Below are 9668 nucleotides of genomic sequence, written 5' to 3' on the forward strand. Positions count from 1 at the left end.
CTTCCTCGTCAATGGCTGTGAGAAGTTGCTGGATCTGGAACAAGCTGTCGTACACGCCGATCCAGAGCATCCCAAACATGCTCAATGGGTAACATGTCTGGTGAGTATGCAGGCCATGGAAGAACTGGGACATTTTCAGCTTCCAGGAATTGTGTACAGATCCTTGCGACATGGGGCTGTGCATTATCATGCAGAAACATGAGGTGATGGAGGCGGATGAATGGCACGACGAAGGGGCCTCAGGATCTCATCACGGTTTCTCTGTGCATTCAATTTGTGATTGATAAAATGCAATTGTGTTTGTTGTTCATAGCTTATACCTGCTCATACCATCACCCCACCATGGGGCACTCTGTTCACAATGTTGACATCAGCAAACCGTTTGCCCACACAACGCCATACACGCTGTCTGCCATCTGCCCGGTACAGTTGAAACCGGGGTTCAACCGTGAAGAGCACACTTCTCCAGCGTGCCAGTGGCCATCGAAGGTCAGCATTTGCCCACTGAAGTCGGTTACGACGCCGAACTGCAGTCAGGTCATGACCCTGGTGAGGATGACGAGTACGCAGATGAGCTTCCCTGAGACGGTTTCTGACAGTTGGTGCAGAAATTCTTTGGTTGTGCAAACCCACAGTTTCAACAGCTGACCTGGTGGCTGGTCTCAGACGATCCCACAGGTGAAGAAGCCGGAGGAGGAAGAGGAGGAAGGGGGTACAGCGCTGTAGACTGTTGTAGTCATCATTTAATCAGCTTCTTGATATGCCACACCTGTCAGGTGGATGGATTATCTTGACGATGGATAAAATGCCACACCTGTCAGGTGGATGGATTATCTTGACGATGGATAAAATGCCACACCTGTCAGGTGGATGGATTATCTTGACGATGGATAAAATGCCACACCTGTCAGGTGGATGGATTATCTTGACGATGGATAATATGCCACACCTGTCAGGTGGATGGATTATCTTGACGATGGATAATATGCCACACCTGTCAGGTGGATGGATTATCTTGACGATGGATAAAATGCTACACACCTGTCAGGTGGATGGATTATCTTGACGATGGATAAAATGCTACACACCTGTCAGGTGGATGGATTATCTTGACGATGGATAAAATGCCACACCTGTCAGGTGGATGGATTATCTTGACGATGGATAAAATGCCACACCTGTCAGGTGGATGGATTATCTTGACGATGGATAAAATGCCACACCTGTCAGGTGGATGGATTATCTTGACGATGGATAATATGCCACACCTGTCAGGTGGATGGATTATCTTGACGATGGATAATATGCCACACCTGTCAGGTGGATGGATTATCTTGACGATGGATAAAATGCTACACACCTGTCAGGTGGATGGATTATCTTGACGATGGATAAAATGCTACACACCTGTCAGGTGGATGGATTATCTTGACGATGGATAAAATGCCACACCTGTCAGGTGGATGGATTATCTTGACGATGGATAAAATGCCACACCTGTCAGGTGGATGGATTATCTTGACGATGGATAAAATCCTCACTAACAGGGATGTAAACAAAGGTGTGTAGCAGGTAGTTGGTATGATTAGGGTCAACGATCTGGTGAGCTGAAAACTCACACTGAGCTCAGAGATGTTGCATAAGACTACACACACACACACACACACACACACACACACACACACACACACACACACACACAAACAGACACAGTACACACATACACACACACACACACACACACACACAGTTCAAGTCGGAAGTTTACATACACCTTAGCCAAATACATTTAAACTCCGTTTTTTCACAATTCCTGACATTTAATCCTAGTAAAAATTCCCTGTCTTAGGTCAGTTAGGATCAACACTTTATATTTTTATTTATTTTATTTTTTATTTCACCTTTATTTAACCAGGTAGGCTAGTTGAGAACAAGTTCTCATTTGCAACTGCGACCTGGCCAAGATAAAGCATAGCAGTGTGAACAGACAACACAGAGTTACACATGGAGTAAACAATAAACAAGTCAATAACATGGTAGAAAAAAAAAAGAGAATCTATATACAATGTGTGCAAAAGGCATGAGGTAGGCAATAAATCGAATAATTACAATTTAGCAGATTAACACTGGAGTGATAAATCATCAGATGATCATGTGCAAGAAGAGATACTGGTGTGCAAAAGAGCAGAAAAGTAAATAAATAAAAGCAGTATGGGGGGTGAGGTAGGTAAATTGGGTGGGTAGTTTACAGATGGACTATGTACAGCTGCAGCGATCGGTTAGCTGCTCGGATAGCAGATTTTTAAAGTTGTTGAGGGAGATAAAAGTCTCCAACTTCAGAGATTTTTGCAATTCGTTCCAGTCGCAGGCAGCAGAGAACTGGAAGGAAAGGCGTCCAAATGAGGTTTTGGCTTTAGGGATGATCAGTGAGATACACCTGCTGGAGCGCGTGTTGCAGGTGGGTGTAGCCATCGTGACCAGTGAACTGAGATAAGGCGGCACTTTACCTAGCATAGCCTTGTAGATGACCTGGAGCCAGTGGGTCTGACGACGAACATGTAGCGAGGGCCAGCCGACTAGGGCATACAGGTCGCAGTGGTGGGTCGTATAAGGTGCTTTAGTAACAAAACGAATGGCACTGTGATAAACTGCATCCAGTTTGCTGAGTAGAGTATTGGAAGCTATTTTGTAGATGACATCGCCGAAGTCGAGGATCGGTAGGATAGTCAGTTTTACTAGGGTAAGTTTGGCGGCGTGAGTGAAGGAGGCTTTGTTGCGGAATAGAAAGCCGATTCTTGCTTTGATTTTGGATTGGAGATGTTTGATATGAGTCTGGAAGGAGAGTTTGCAGTCTAGCCAGACACCTAGGTACTTATAGATGTCCACATATTCTAGGTCGGAACCGTCCAGGGTGGTGATGCTAGTCGGGCGTGCGGGTGCAGGCAGCGAGCGGTTGAAAAGCATGCATTTGGTTTTACTAGCGTTTAAGAGCAGTTGGAGGCCACGGAAGGAGTGTTGTATGGCATTGAAGCTCGTTTGGAGGTTAGATAGTACAGTGTCCAAGGAAGGGCCGGAAGTATATAGAATGGTGTCGTCTGCGTAGAGGTGGATCAGGGAATCGCCCGCAGCAAGAGCAACATCATTGATGTATACAGAGAAAAGAGTCGGCCCGAGAATTGAACCCTGTGGTACCCCCATAGAGACTGCCAGAGGACCGGACAACATGCCCTCCGATTTGACACACTGAACTCTGTCTGCAAAGTAGTTGGTGAACCAGGCAAGGCAGTCATTAGAAAAACCGAGGCTACTGAGTCTGCCGATAAGAATATGGTGATTGACAGAGTCGAAAGCCTTGGCCAGGTCGATGAAGACGGCTGCACAGTAATGTCTTTTATCGATGGCGGTTATGATATCGTTTAGTACCTTGAGCGTGGCTGAGGTGCACCCATGACCGGCTCGGAAACCGGATTGCACAGCGGAGAAGGTACGGTGGGATTCGAGATGGTCAGTGATCTGTTTGTTGACTTGGCTTTCGAAGACCTTAGATAGGCAGGGCAGGATGGATATAGGTCTGTAACAGTTTGGGTCCAGGGTGTCTCCCCCTTTGAAGAGGGGGATGACCGCGGCAGCTTTCCAATCCTTGGGGATCTCAGATGATACGAAGGAGAGGTTGAACAGGCTGGTGATAGGGGGTGCGACAATGGCGGCGGACAGTTTCAGAAATAGGGGGTCCAGATTGTCAAGCCCAGCTGATTTGTATGGGTCCAGGTTTTCCAGCTCTTTCAGAACATCTGCTATCTGGATTTGGGTAAAGGAGAAGCTGGGGAGGCTTGGGCGAGTAGCAGCGGAGGGGACGGGGCTGTTGGCCAAGGTTGGAGTCGCCAGGAGGAAGGCATGGCCAGCCATTGAGAAATGCTTGTTGAAGTCTTCGATTATCACGGATTTATCGGTGGTGACCGTGTTACCTAGCCTCAGTGCAGTGGGCAGCTGGGAGGAGGTGCTCTTGTTCTCCATGGACTTTACAGTATCCCAGAACTTTTTGGAGTTAGAGCTACAGGATGCAAATTTCTGCTTGAAAAAGCTGGCCTTTGCTTTCCTGACTGACTGCGTGTATTGGTTCCTGACTTCCCTGAACAGTTGCATATCGCGGGGGCTCTTCGATGCTATTGCAGTTCGCCACAGGATGTTTTTGTGCTGGTCGAGGGCAGTCAGGTCTGGAGTGAACCAGGGGCTATATCTGTTCTTGGTTCTGCATTTTTTGAACGGAGCATGCTTGTCTAATATGGTGAGGAAGTAACATTTAAAGAATGACCAGGCATCCTCAACTGACGGGATGAGGTCAATATCCTTCCAGGGAACCCGGGCCAGGTCGATTAGAAAGGCCTGCTCGCAGAAGTGTTTTAGGGAGCGTTTGACAGTGATGAGGGGTGGTCGTTTGACCGCGGACCCGTGGCGGATACAGGCAATGAGGCAGTGATCACTGAGATCTTGATTGAAGACAGCAGAGGTATATTTGGAGGGCAGGTTGGTCAGGATAATGTCTATTAGGGTGCCCATGTTTACGGATTTAGGGTTGTACCTGGTGGGTTCCTTGATGATTTGTGTGAGATTGAGGGCATCAAGCTTGGATTGTAGGACTGCCGGGGTGTTAAGCATATCCCAGTTTAGGTCACCTAACAGAACAAACTCTGAAGCTAGATGGGGAGCGATCAATTCACAGATGGTGTCCAGGGCACAGCTGGGAGCTGAGGGGGGTCGGTAGCAGGCGGCAACAGTGAGAGACTTATTTCTGGAGAGATTAATTTTTAAAATTAGAAGTTCGAACTGTTTGGGCATAGACCTGGAAAGTATGACAGAACTTTGCAGGCTATCTCTGCAGTAGATTGCAACTCCTCCCCCTTTGGCAGTTCTATCTTGACGGAAAGTGTTATAGTTGGGTATGGAAATCTCAGAATTTTTGGTGGCCTTCCTAAGCCAGGATTCGGACACGGCAAGGACATCAGGGTTGGCAGAGTGTGCTAAAGCGGTGAGTAAGGCAAACTTAGGGAGGAGGCTTCTGATGTTGACATGCATGAGGCCAAGGCTTTTTCGATCACAGAAGTCAACAAATGAGGGTGACTGGGGACATGCAGGGCCTGGGTTTACCTCCACATCACCCGAGGAACAGAGGAGTAGTAGGATGAGGGTGCGGCTAAAGGCTATCAAAACTGGTCGCCTAGAGCGTTGGGGACAAAGAATAAAAGGAGCAGATTTATGGGCGTGGTAGAATAGATTCTGGGCATAATGTGCAGACAGGGGTATGGTGGGGCGTGGGTACAGCGGAGGCAAGCCCAGGCACTGGGTGATGATAAGAGAGGTTGTATCTCTGGACATGCTGGTCTCAATGGGTGAGGTCACCGCATGTGTGGGGGGTGGGACGAAGGGGGTATCAGAGGTACGGAGAGTGGAACTACGGGGTCCATTGCAAACCAAAACAATGATAGCTAGCCTGAACAACAGTATGCAAGGCATATTGATATTTGAGGGAGACATACAATAAGGCATAAAGTGATTGCAGGTCTTGATTGGGAGAGCTAGCTAAAACAACAGGTGAGATAACAGCAGCTAGTCAGTTAACACAGCAGCAGCAGGTAAAAATGGCGACGGCTAGGCAGAGAGGGTCGGATTAACTACACACAGATCCTGAGTTAAAGCACAGAGCCGACAGATAAAACACAAATAAACGGAATGGAGTACCGTGAATTAATGGACAGTCAAGCAAGCATCAGCTATGTAGCCAAGTGATCATAGTGTCCAGGGGGCAGCCGTAGATGGAGTAGTGAGGCCTCCACTAAGCTAGCCCGCGGCGTAAGATTGTTCGATAGACCTGTTCAGATAGCAGCCGATATGCTCAAGACAGCTAACGATTAGCGGGCCGCAGTTAGCATATGGGCGTTCAGGTTACGTCGCGATGGAGGGGCCAGTTGAATAACTCCCTCGGGCAGATAACGTCGGTATCCCAGTCGTGAAGGCCCGGTGGGGCTCCGCATCGGCAGTAAAACGGGTCCGGATAGGTAATTGTAGCCCAGGAGTGGCTGATGGAACTCTTCAGCTGGCTAGCTCCGGGATAATTGGTGTTTGCTCCGGAATTGATGTTAGCCAATAGTCACTCGGATAGCAGCTAGTTAGCTGCAAGATCCAGGTGTAAATGTCCAGAGATTGCGGTAAAAATCCGGGGATATGGAGAGAAAATAGGTCTGGTATGCTCTGGTCTGAGTCGCGTTGTACAAAACTGGCAATAGTTTTCAGAGCTAAAGGATAGCTGATAAGCGCTAGCTGTGGTTAGCTGAACTACTCACGTTAGCTTGTGAGCTGGCTAACTTCTGGCTAGATGAATAACTCCCTCGGGCAGATTACGTCGGTATCCCAGTCGTGAAGGCCCGGCGGGGCTCCGCATCGGCAGTAAAACGGGTCCGGATAGGTGATAGTAGCCCAGGAGTGGCTGATGGAACTCTTCAGCTGGCTAGCTCCGGGATAATTGGTGTTTGCTCCGGAATTGATGTTAGCCAATAGTCACTCGGATAGCAGCTAGTTAGCTGCAAGATCCAGGTGTAAATGTCCAGAGCTTGCGGTAAAAATCCGGGGATATGGAGAGAAAATAGGTCTGGTATGCTCTGGTCTGAGTCGCGTTGTACAAAACTGGCAATAGTTTTCAGAGCTAAAGGATAGCTGATAAGCGCTAGCTGTGGTTAGCTGAACTACTCACGTTAGCTTGTGAGCTGGCTAACTACTGGCTAGCTTCTGTTGTAGATTTCGGATACGAGGTGAATAATACCTTTGAGGAGAAAAAAGCAGATCCGCACCACATTTGGTGAGGTAGGTTGCAGGAGAGTGTTTTGAAGTTGAGTTTTTAAGAAGAAAAAATATATATATAAAAAGAAATGCGAAGAAAAATATATAAAAAATATATACACGGGACAGGACGAGGACAAAGGACATCTGACTGCTACGCCATCTTGGATCATAAGTTGGGTCGAGATATATATTGTATATTATGTATATTAAGAATGTGAAATGTCAGAATAATAGTAGAGAGAATCATTTATTTCAGCTTTTATTTCTTTCATCACATTCCCAGTGGGTCAGAAGTTTACATACACTCAATTAGTATTTAGTAGCATTGCTTTTAAATTGTTGAACTTGGGTCAAACGTTTTGGGTAGCCTTCCACAAGCTTCCCACAATAAGTTGGGTGCATTTTGGCCCATTCCTCCTGACAGAGCTTGTGTAACTGTGTCAGGTTTGTAGGCCTCCTTGCTCGTACAAGCTTTTTCAGTTCTGCCCACAAATTTTCTATAGGATTGAGGTCAGGGCTTTGGGATGGTCACTCCAATACCTTGACTTTGTTGTCCTTAAGACATTTTGTCACAACTTTGGAAGTATGCTTGGGGTCATTGTCCATTTGGAAGACCCATTTGCGACCAAGCTTTAACTTCCTGACATATGTCTTGAGATGTTGCTTCAATATATCCACATAATTTTCCTGTCTCATGATGCCATCTATTTTGTGAAGTGCTCCAGTCCCTCCTGCAGCAAAGCACCCCCACAACATGATGCTGCCACCCCCGTGCTTCACGGTTGGGATGGTGTTCTTCGGCTCGCAAACATAACGATGGTCATTATGGCCAAACAGTTATATTTTTGTTTCATCAGACCTGAGGACATTTCTCCAAAAAGTACGATCTTCATCCCCATGTGCAGTTGCAAACCGTAGTCTGGCTTTTTTATGTTGGTTTTGGAGCAGTGGCTTCTTCCTTGCTGAGCGGCCTTTCAGGTTATGTCGATATAGGACTCGTTTTACTGTGGATATAGATACCTTTGTACCTGTTTCCTCCAGCATCTTCACAAAGTCCTTTGGTGTTGTTCTGGGATTGATTTGCACTTTTCGCACCAAAGTACGTTCATCTCTAGGAGACAGAACGCGTCTCCTTCCTGAGCGGTATCAAATTTATTTATATAGCCCTTCTTACATCAGCTGATATCTCAAAGTGCTGTACAGAAACCCAGCCTAAAACCCCAAACAGCAAGCAATGCAGATGTAGAAACACGGGGGCTAGGAAAAACTCCCTAGAAAGGCCAAAACCTAGGAAGAAACCTAGAGAGGAACCACGCTGTGAGGGGTGGCCAGTCCTCTTCTGGCAGTGCCGGGTGGAGATTATAACAGAACATGGCCAAGATGTTCAAATGTTCATAGATGACCAGCAGGGTCAAATAATAATAATCACAGTAGTTGTCGAGGGTGCAACAAGTTAGCACCTCAGGAGTAAATGTCAGTTGGCTTTTCATAGCCGATCATTAAGAGTGTCTCTACCCCTCCTGCTGTGTCTAGAGAGTTGAAACCAGCAGGTCTGGGACAGGTAGCACGTATGGTATGACGTCTACGTGGTCCCATGGTGTTTATACTTGCGCACAATTGTTTATACAGATGAACGTGGTACCTTCAGGTGTTTGGAAATTGCTCCCAAGGATGAACCAGACTTGTGGAGGTCTACAATTTGTTTTCTGAGGTCTTGGCTGATTTCTTTAGATTTTCCCATGATGTCAAGCAAAGAGGCACTGAGTTTGAAGGTAGGCCTTGAAATACATCCACAGGTACAACTCCAATTGACTCAAATGATGTCAATTAGCCTATCAGAAGCTTCTAAAGCCATGACATAATTTTCTGGAATTTTCCAAGCTGTTTAAAGGCACAGTAAACTTAGTGTATGTAAACTTCTGACCCACTGGAATTGTGATACAGTGAATTATAAGTGAAATAATCTGTCAAAACGATTGTTGGAAAAATTACTTGTGTCATGTACAAAGTAGATGTCCTAACCGACTTTCCAAAACTATAGTTTGTTAACTCAGAAAAACGAGTTTTAATGACTCCAGCCTAAGTGTATGTAAACTTCTGACTTCAACTGTATATACAGGAAGTATCAGTACCAGATCAATGTGGAGCTATATACAGGAAGTATCAGTACCAGATCAATGTGGAGCTATATACAGGAAGTACCAGTACCAGATCAATGTGGAGCTATATACAGGAAGTACCAGTACCAGATCAATGTGGAGCTATATACAGGAAGTACCAGTACCAGATCAATGTGGAGCTATATACAGGAAGTATCAGTACCAGATCAATGTGGAGCTATATACAGGAAGTACCAGTACCAGATCAATGTGGAGCTATATACAGGAAGTACCAGTACCAGATCAATGTGGAGCTATATACAGGAAGTACCAGTACCAGATCAATGTGGAGCTATATACAGGAAGTACCAGTACCAGATCAATGTGGAGCTATATACAGGAAGTACCAGATCAATGTGGAGCTATATACAGGAAGTACCAGATCAATGTGGAGCTATATACAGGAAGTACCATATCAATGTGGAGCTATATACAGGAAGTACCAGATCAATGTGGAGCTATATACAGGAAGTACCAGATCAATGTGGAGCTATATACAGGAAAAAACAAACCATTATTTTTATCTCTACTTTGCACATTCTTCCACTGCAAATCTACCATTCCAGTGTTTTACTTGCTATATTGTATTTACTTTTTTTTGCCTTTACCTCCCTTATCTCACCTCATTTACATTGTATATAGACTTATTTTTCTATTGTGTTACTGACTGTATGT

This window comes from Salvelinus alpinus, chromosome 31 (assembly GCF_045679555.1).
Source record: "Salvelinus alpinus chromosome 31, SLU_Salpinus.1, whole genome shotgun sequence".
NCBI lineage: Eukaryota > Metazoa > Chordata > Actinopteri > Salmoniformes > Salmonidae > Salvelinus > Salvelinus alpinus.